Genomic DNA, 9641 nt, shown 5'->3' on the forward strand with positions numbered 1-9641 from the left:
AAATAATGAAAATATGGGAATTCAAAATAAGATAATAAGAAACTAACAATGGTTACCACCTTCCTTTTTTAGTCATTTCCTCCCTTATCACTTTCACAGTGTGTATTGTACATTTTGGATTCCACTAACTCCTTCAATTTGTATGCTGGGGAGATAACATGATGTTCACCCCAAGTCCAAACCATTTCACCCATCAGTATGATCTCCATTTGCACCCATTTTCCTACAAGAACCTCAAGATTATCCTTCTTTATCTGAGTAGCTTTCCATTGTATAAAAATACTGTATCTTTTTTTATCTATTCTGCAGTTGCTGGGCAAGCTACCCCTGCTTTTTTCTGGTTTCCTGTTGCATGGAACATCGTTTTTTCTCCTTTGACTTTCAGTCTATGAATTTCAAGTTAAATGTTTCTTGTATACAGCATATTAATGGATCTTGTTTCTTGATCTACTCTGTTTCTTTTTATGGATGAATTAAGGTCATCTACATGATTGTTTGCAAGTGGTATGCACTGGCTTGTCTCTGCCATGCTATCTTCCTGCTGTTGCCCCTCCCTTTTCCTCTCCATTCGATTGCACGCCATTTGGTGACCCCCCCCCATCTGCTGCTACTTCTGGGATCTTGGTCATCTCTCTGTCGAAAATCCTTCATCACTCTTTATAGGGTTGGTTTGGTGGTCACAAATTCTTTCAGTGGTTCTTTATCATGGAAGCATCTTATTTTTCCATTAATTTTTGCAGCGAACATCAATTTGTGTTGGAAGTTGTTTTCTTTTAGAATCTGAAACACTTCACTCCAAGCTCTTGATGATGTATTGAGAAGTCTGATGGGTTTTCCTTTACAGGTGACCTGTTTCTTTTCTCTAATAGCCTTTAATGTTCTGTTCCTCTGCTGAATTTCTGAGATCTTATTTATGTCTGGATGTAATTTATTTTGGTTATGGCTAGTTGGAGTTCTATATGCCTTGCTTACCTATATACCAGGTCCTTTCCCCATGTTTGGGAAGTTCTCTGCTATTACTTCTGTAAATAGTCTACTTTCATGTCATTTGTGTTTACCTTTTTTGCTGACACCTTAAATTACTTTTATGTAGTCTCAGGCATTGAACTATTTCCTGGTTCCTTGTAATTTTAAGAGATCTTTCTTTTCATGTTTCCTCATTGCAATCCTGTCTTCAAGATTTGAAAGTCTATCTTAAATCACTTTCAAATGGTTTTGCCAGCTTTTGACGGCATTTTTCATTTCCTGGATGTCTCTGAATCTGTTTCATGCACTACAATTCCATCATTTTCCTCATTTTTTTTTTTAAACTGGGAATTAAACTCATGACCTCATGCTTGCCAAGCAGGCACCTATGGCACTGAGCTAAACACCCAACCCCTGCTCTTTTTTAATCTACGTTTTCTTTAGATATTTTCAGCAATTCTTTATGTTTATGATTTTTTTTTTTACCTGAGAAACTATTTCTGATCTGATTGCTTTTATAACCTCACAAAGTTGTTCTTTACTTCAGTTGTTATCCTCTCAGAGATTTCAGGTGTGTGACTTCCATTTTCTTCCATGTGTCTCCCAGACTTGTGTGTGGGCTGGAGGTCTGTCATTGCCTTTTGTTCCTTTGCACTGATGTTTTCCTGGGTTCCTCCTAACAAGTCCACTGTGGGGTCCCTCAGCAGGCTAAGGGAATCATCTAGGCACCTGGGTTTCTCTGATCCCAGATTCCTGAGTAGGTAGTGGGGCACGGAGTGGGTTTCTTCAGACTCCAGCAGCTACACTGAGGCTTCTTCAGTGGCCACTGGTGCATGGTGGTGAGGCTGCTTCTTTCACTGACATGCATAGCTACACAGGACTCCCCTGCTGGTGGCAGATACACAAGGCCATGTTTGTTTGTTCTCCTGGCCCACAGGAAGCAAGTATCTCCAATGGCATCCTGTGGGCACATGAGGTATATCTGGCTGTTTCTCCCATTCCCTGCAGGTTACCTGATAAAAATCTAGTACTTGGATGGTGGCAGGCATGCAGGGTTGGGTCTGGCTATTCCCTCCGGATCATTTCCTAATGGGATCTAGCTGATTTATTAGATCCTACCTAAGGTGAGTGAGCCTTTAGGATCAAAATTTGTGCTAATTCAGACTGATGATGAAGCACTGCTTTGGAGGGGTTGAGGATTATCACTACCATTCTTTTCTAGGCAAAACTGCCTCCTCCCAGAGTGGTTCTTTTGAGATGCAGTCTGTGCTGCTAGACCAGGTTTCTATTTATGATCTCCCCATCTCAGCGGCCTGACTGCTAGGATTAACAGGTGTACATTGCCATGCTACACATAGACTTGTGGTTCTTTCCAAGTTCTGGGTTTTGCTGTCTTGCTTCAACCTACTTTCTTTCTGTATTTCACCGAAACTGAGAAAGATCTGACGTAAAGCCCGTAATAGCTAACTTTTCAAGGATTCAATACAAAACGAGTGATGTATCTTAAACATGTTAGCTTTGGTGGAATTTTCATTTACTTATTGTGGCCAAAGGGAAAAGCAGTCCAACCAGAGAAATGGAGGTCCTGTCAGAACCTTACAGCTATGGCAGCCAGGCAGGATGCTAGCTGGAGTTCTGTCAGTGAACCAGGCGATGAGGTCCTGTCCAGTCCTAAAGGAGACTACGTAAATCAAGGTCTTTGTGATTCAGATGTAGCTCATGAAACTGTTATGTGTCCTGAAAGAGGTATTAAAGGAGATTGTATTAAAGACAGCATGACAGGGCTGGCAGCATGGGAGCTCCCTTGCCTTAGGCACATGCAGCTTGGTGACTCAGGTAAGGACCTGGGATTTTGCAGTCCCAGTTGTGTTGGTTCACATATATCACTTTCCACTGAAACCATTTCATCATCTATAAAATGGGACTTCACTCAATGGTGAATGGTGTTTTCCTTTTTTGAGAGGTCTTTCCATGTGTTTCAGGGTAGCTTCGAACTTAAGACAATCCTCCTGTCTCAGCCTCCAAGTGTTGAGATCACAGATAAAGGCCACCACGTCCCTCTAAGTTTATTTTGAGGAGTTTGAGATACCCTTGTCAAGGAATTCAGGACATAATATAAGCTAATTTTATTTAATGTATACTACAGAAATAAATTATTCTTTAGCAAATGCCTTTTTGGGTTTCGTTATCTTTTGTGGTGTTGGGGATGGAACCCAGGGTTATGCTAGGTGCTTGTCAAGTACTCTTACCAGGGCTACATGCTAACCCTTATTTTTATTATTTGCTGGATTGCTACATGTACTCTACAGGTACTGGTGCTGGAGTCAGGCTTTATGATAATAAAGGAACTCTGTTATCCACAGTATTTGCTGCTATAGCAATACTCCCTAGTCTTCTGGTTTTTTTTGTACCAAGTATTGAACTCATGACCTTGTGCTTGCCAGGCAAGTATTTTTTTCAGTTTTCTGAGACAAGTTCTTGCTATGCAGTTCATATTGAACTCACTCTGTAGCCAAGACTGGCCTTGAACTAACAGCAATTTTCCTGCCTTAGCTTCCTGAGTGCTGGGTTTACAGGTGTGCCCCACCACATCCATCTCTCCTTAAATCTAAAATAAATATAGTGTTTTATATTAGGATTCACATTCTCAGGAAACAACTCTCCCAACTCCTAGTACCTATGACAGAAATTATTAATTTTTAGCCTAGGTGGTGGCACACAATTATAACCCCAGCATGCTGGAAGGCCGAGATAAGAGATTGCAAGGTTAAACCCAGCCTGAGGAGCTTAGTGATTCAGTGAACCTTTGTGTCAAAATAAAAAAAATAGCTCAGAAGTAGCTCAGTGTAAAGTTTCAGTGTTCAACTCTAGGTACAAAATGGTGGTAATGGTGCAATAGGGGAGATCAGGTGGCCAAGAGTTTGGATACACTGAGCTACATTCTCAGCTCTTTTTATTATGAGACAGTGTTTTTTTCTAAATTGCTGGGGCTAGGTTGGCACTTGGGATTCTTATGCCTGAACCTTCCAGAGTGCTGGAATTATAGGCCACCACACCCAATTAGTGGTGTTTTTTTTTTTTTTTTTTGTACCTGGGATTGAACTCATGACATCACATTTGCCAAGCAGGCACTTACGCTGCTGAGATAAACCCCAACCCTTGTGGTTTTCTGCTCAACATTTGCAGCACAGGGCTTGGGCAAAGCAACTAAGAAGGGACTCCTATTGCATTTTAATAAGCCTCTCATTCCAGGCTGTGCCTGCACCCAGGTGCCTTGCTGTAGTTCCAACCCTGCTGCCCTCCAATTTCCATGGTATATGCTTTACTCCAGTGACATGAGGGACACATATCCTTATTTTTAAATAAGCCAATTACAGACTGAGATCCATTCAAATCACTTGAGATGCTTTTACGAACTTTGTCTTCCCAGACTGATAAAATAGCTTCAACCCTCCTTGAAGAAGGACTATAACATTATCCTTTGTTTTAGATAGGCTCTTGCTGTCATCAGGCCGGCTCTAGTAATCTACCTGCCTCAGCCTCCCACAGAGCTGGGACATGGGCACAGGTGTCACACAGAGCTGGACAGTGCTACAGGCAAAACACTGCAGGTGCCTGACTGAAGTGTGGACACTCACAGCATTGATCCCCGAGAGCTGCTGGAGAGCTGCAGCATGATGGCGATCAGGATGGGCTGCTGGTATCTGTGGGACCTGAAGACCCCAGCATGGTGACTTAGGCTGCTGGCTCATCCGCACACTCTCATCCTTCATCTCCCGCATGTCCTGGGACACATTCTGGGTGTCCCACAGCCACCAGAGAACTGGTGAGAAGAACCACGGGGGGAGAATAAAGAGAGCCCATGTTGGTCTGCCCATGCGGCAGTGGGGAAGGAGCCATGTAGAGCAAGGGACTAGGGCACCAGCATGTCAGCTCCCCTCCACCCTGTCCCACAGGGGCTCAGGTTTTGCACTAGAGAAGCTGGGGACCTCTTCATCCAGTCCTGAGGAGCAAGGGAAAAGGGGAGAAACAGACTGAGTTCTCTTTCACTAACAAATTGAAGCCCCCATTCCTACTGTGAGTTGTAAAGGGCGCTGACTCTTAGCACATTTCTCCTCTTTTCTGTTAATAAGCAAGAATCTAGGACTTTCAGGGCACAAAGGAAATTCTACACTTTGCAAGACAGGTGGGATGGTGCAATCTAGCACACAGGCCAGCACTCTTCAGTCCTAAGACGAACTTCAGGCCAAAGATCTGTAAACCAGATAAAGACAATGTCACAAAGCCCACATTTGCTAGTCCACAAGTTCATTTTTTAAAAAGCCATTTAAGGGCTGGGGATTTAGCTCAGCGGCATAAGCGCCTGCCTTGCAAACAGGCAGTCGTGGGTTCGATCCCTGGTACCGATAAAAAGGAAAAAGACAAAAAAAAAAAAAAAAAAAAAAAAGCCATTTAAGAAGGAAAGACAACCATCTAGCATACATAAAAAACTAAAAACAAGGGGCTGGGGATTTAGCTCAATGGCATAAGCATCTCCCTTGCAAGCATGCAGTCATGAGTTTGATCCCTGGTACAAAAAAAAAAAGAACTAAAAATCAAAACAAAAAAATTGAAAGACAAAAAAACAAAACAAAACAAAACAAAACAAAAAAACAGGGGCCAGGGATATAGGTCAGTGGTACAGTGCCTGCCTGGTAAGCACAAGGCCGTGAGTGTAATGCCCAGTACCAAAAAAAAAAAAAAAAAAAAAAAAAAAAAAAAAAATCAAAGACACAATCCAAAAATGGGCATCTGAGATAAGTAGATACTTCTCAGATGAAGAAATACAAATGGCAAATATATGAAAAAATGTTCAACAACACTGATAATTTCAGAGATGCAAATTAAAACAATGCTGAGATCCAGTCTCACCTCAGAAACAATGTCTATGATTAAGAAATCAACCAGTAACAAATGAAGATGGTGCAGTGGGGAAACAGGAGCCATCCTCCACAGTTGGAGTGTGTGTAAATTGGTAGACCCAATATGAAAATTCTTTGTATGGAGATTATTCAGCTGACACTTGAGGTTCCATTTGATGCAGCTATTTTCCTTTTTGGTATATTCTGGAAAGAGTTACAAACATTATCCCACAGCAATATATGCACACCCATAAACAACAGCACAGTTTATAATAAGCTAAATCTTAGAAACAACCCAAACCCCTATCAACTGATGAATGGATAAAGGTATGTTTTGTTTTATACAATAGACTACAAAGTCCAAACTCAGCCATAAAGAAGGATAAACTTGAGACATTTCTTGGTAAATGAGTGCACTTTTGAGACCATACACATAAAATAAATCAAACACGTGTAAATATTGTGTGGTTTCTCTGGTGTAAGAAACTAGCAGTGTAAATAAGGAACAAAATGTATAATAGATACTGCAAAATAGAAAGAAAAGATTGAAATGAGAAGGGAAACTAGGGAGAGGGAGGAAACGGAAAGGAAGAGAAAAGCTTAAAAAAAAAGGAAACAAAGCAAAAAATGTAAACAAAAATGGAAAAAAATGTAAACGGGTTTGTGGGGGAGGGGAGGGAGTGGAAAAAAATCAAGGTATCATATGTATATGCAAAATTAATGAGTTATACTAACTATACTGTGTGAAATATGTATCACTGAACATGTGTCATCTGTTCCTAAGTGTACAGTCTGTGTGAATTCATTCCCTGGGCATGAAATGAACACTCAGTATGCAAAATTTATGGGTATGTGAGCCACCAAAATTCTGATGATGTCATCCAGGTGGTTGAGGGTGCCAAAGGTGACCCACAGGGTGGTGGGAAACCTCTTCAACATACATAGGGACCCATAGCATCCAGCAGCAGCTCTAGATGTTCCCAAGGGAAAGCATGGGGAGAGGATGGAGAAATAAAGAGTCAGAAAGTTGAGGTCCAGTGGAGCCCTCCCTCTGGCTGGGAGCAAAGGAACTGCTCAACCACGGCAGTGCATTATTTATACACTCGGCACGTTGGTGGCAATTTCAACTATTCTGTTTAGCAAGTTGTTTGCCTGGCTCACCTGGGCACCTTGCCTTTTGGGAACAGGAGGACTAGCTTGTTTACATATCTTGTTTTGAACTCTCCATGTTCTCAGGGCTTTAGCCCCACATGTGTGAACTATCTCCAGCTTCAGCCATTCCCCACATCTCCCCCTTTTCTGTTTCATAGTTGTAGCAATCCGTAGTCAGTTGAAATTAGAGGAGCTGTGTCTGGAGGACCCTGCAGAACTTCTCACTCTTGAACTTTTCATTCTAGGTAAACTTACTCATTTTGGCTAAAGATTTCCAGTCCAAGGATTTTAAGACCCTGCATTAAGCAATTTAATCTTGCACAGTGCATTAATCCGTAACAGTAGCTGGTTAACAGTGTAGCTGGCAACTGTCATAAGATGTTAACCATTTGTGTTTCTTTCATAGCTAACATTACTACAGTATTGTTTTACACGTTTTGTGGTTATACTTTTCTGCTAGATGCCCAACCCAAATTAAAGTGAGACTTGTATTAACTACAATCAGTCTCTTGCTATCTGTAAGATCAGTTATGTCTCCTCAAGAATTGCCCTGAAACCACGTATGGCACCTCTTACTACTTCTGTCAAATGTCAGCCATCTGTATGAGTCACTGCCATTGCTTGACCAAATTGTTTTCTGTGAAAGCTTGGGAGATTTTTTTCCCTCTCTTTAGGCACACAATACACCACTGATCACTTTCCTTTGTAGTCCCACAATGTCCTTGTTGCAGGGAGGTTCTCTCATGTCCTGGGTCCTCACTGACCTCAAAGGACTGTGGCCAAATTATTGGTTGACCAACTAGCCTGTCTTTCCAGCTTTTTGGTCACAAACCACCAGTTACTGAACATCTACAAGAAAAGAATAACAGTGTACAAGAGGCAGCAAGCTTAATATTACTATGTTATATAGCTATCAAGCACCTTAGAACATAAAATAGAACTGTTATTTTCTAACAACCATGGATGTTCTAATATTTAAATCCCTGCAGAATGTTAACAGTTACCTATTTTATACAGAAAATTAGAAATTAAAACTACACATAATGTTTTAGCATGCCAATCATGATATGTTTGTAACACATCCAAATTTCCATTTTGACATAAAATACCAATAATCCCTATGTAAAACATAGGAATAATATATTTTTTTTTTGGTACCAGGAATCAAACTCAGGACCTTTTGCTTGCTAGCCAAGTGCTTATGCCATTGAGCTATATCCAGGTACGTAAGAAGCTTTTATCTAAGAATTTCAGTGGGATGTACATCTCATGAGTTTGTATTAGAGGGAAAGGTCTGAATCTGAAAGAAAAGTCTATCTCCATAAACTATCCCTGCATTTTGGAAGACCTCTGCATCTGGAAGAATGAATACATTTTATACATCATGAGGTTAATAATAATCAAGTCTCACAGTCCTATGAAAAAATTTGCAGTAGAGCATCTTTAAAGCAAAAACCTGATAGTCTGGAAAAAACATATCAAAATATTGTATTTTAAAAAATAATTATTGGAGTGTCTCTCAAAAGACTATGGAGATCACTGGGGCCTACCATCAATGAACAAGAACTGGTTAAAGTTATTCCAGGCAACTGCTTTCTTATTCATTAACTGGAGTCCTGTCCAACAATCTTTCTCCACTTTTAGGGAATTTTGTTCAATATCTTAATTATTTTTTGATGACTTATGAAAATCCAACCATAACATTTAACACACATTAATTTTTGAATAATGAGAGACTCTAAAGTCATAATAAACTATATACATTACACTTACACAAACAATTTTAACATAATTTTTACCAACTAGAACCTGGGTAGAAGCATGCTTTTTATTTTTATTTTTTTGTCTTTTTCCTTTTTACCGGTACCAGGGATCAAACTCACGACTGCCTGCTTGCAAGGCAAGCGCTTATGCCACTAAGCTAAATCCCCAGCCCCAGAAGCATGCTTTTTAAATCTATAAACCAAATTAAAATTTAAACAAATGATCCAAAAATGTAAAAGAAAAAACAAAAAGAGAAGAGAGTGTTGAGTTCAAATAAAAGAGTAGCTGTTCATGGATATGACAAATATATAAACAAGTACATAACTTCACAGGTTGGACAAACAGACAAACATTTCACAAAATCAGAGTATACTCAAATATATTTTTGACCAAATTGAATTGTAAGAATTCTCTTAGTTAAAAAAATAAAAAAATAAATTAAAAAAAATAATAAAAAAAAAGAATTCTCTTAGTATTTTAGAAGTTTGTAATTATAAAAAGACTAGTCAAAATCATTTGTAGGTTGATTAGCAGAGATCTCCTATAAGAATAATCTGGGAGGAACAATATATTTTATCTATAATCAGTATATAGTTTTGTATTTTTTTTGGGGGGGGGGGTCTTTTTCGTTTTTATCGGTACCAGGGATCGAACTCATGACTGCCTGCTTGCAAGGCAGGCGCTTATGCCGCTGAGCTAAACCCCCAGCCCCTGTATTTTGTCTTAAAAATAGTATTAACAGCCAGGCATGGTGGTGCATGCTTGTAATCCCAGCACTTGGGCAATTGAGGCAGGAGGATCATTGCAAGTTTGAGACCAGCCTGGGCTAAAAGTGAGCTCAAGGCCAGTCTGAACTGC

Source organism: Cavia porcellus, unplaced genomic scaffold (assembly GCF_034190915.1).
Source record: "Cavia porcellus strain 051 isolate PalLab524CR breed Dunkin Hartley unplaced genomic scaffold, mCavPor4.1 scaffold_27, whole genome shotgun sequence".
NCBI classification, from domain to species: Eukaryota; Metazoa; Chordata; class Mammalia; order Rodentia; family Caviidae; genus Cavia; species Cavia porcellus.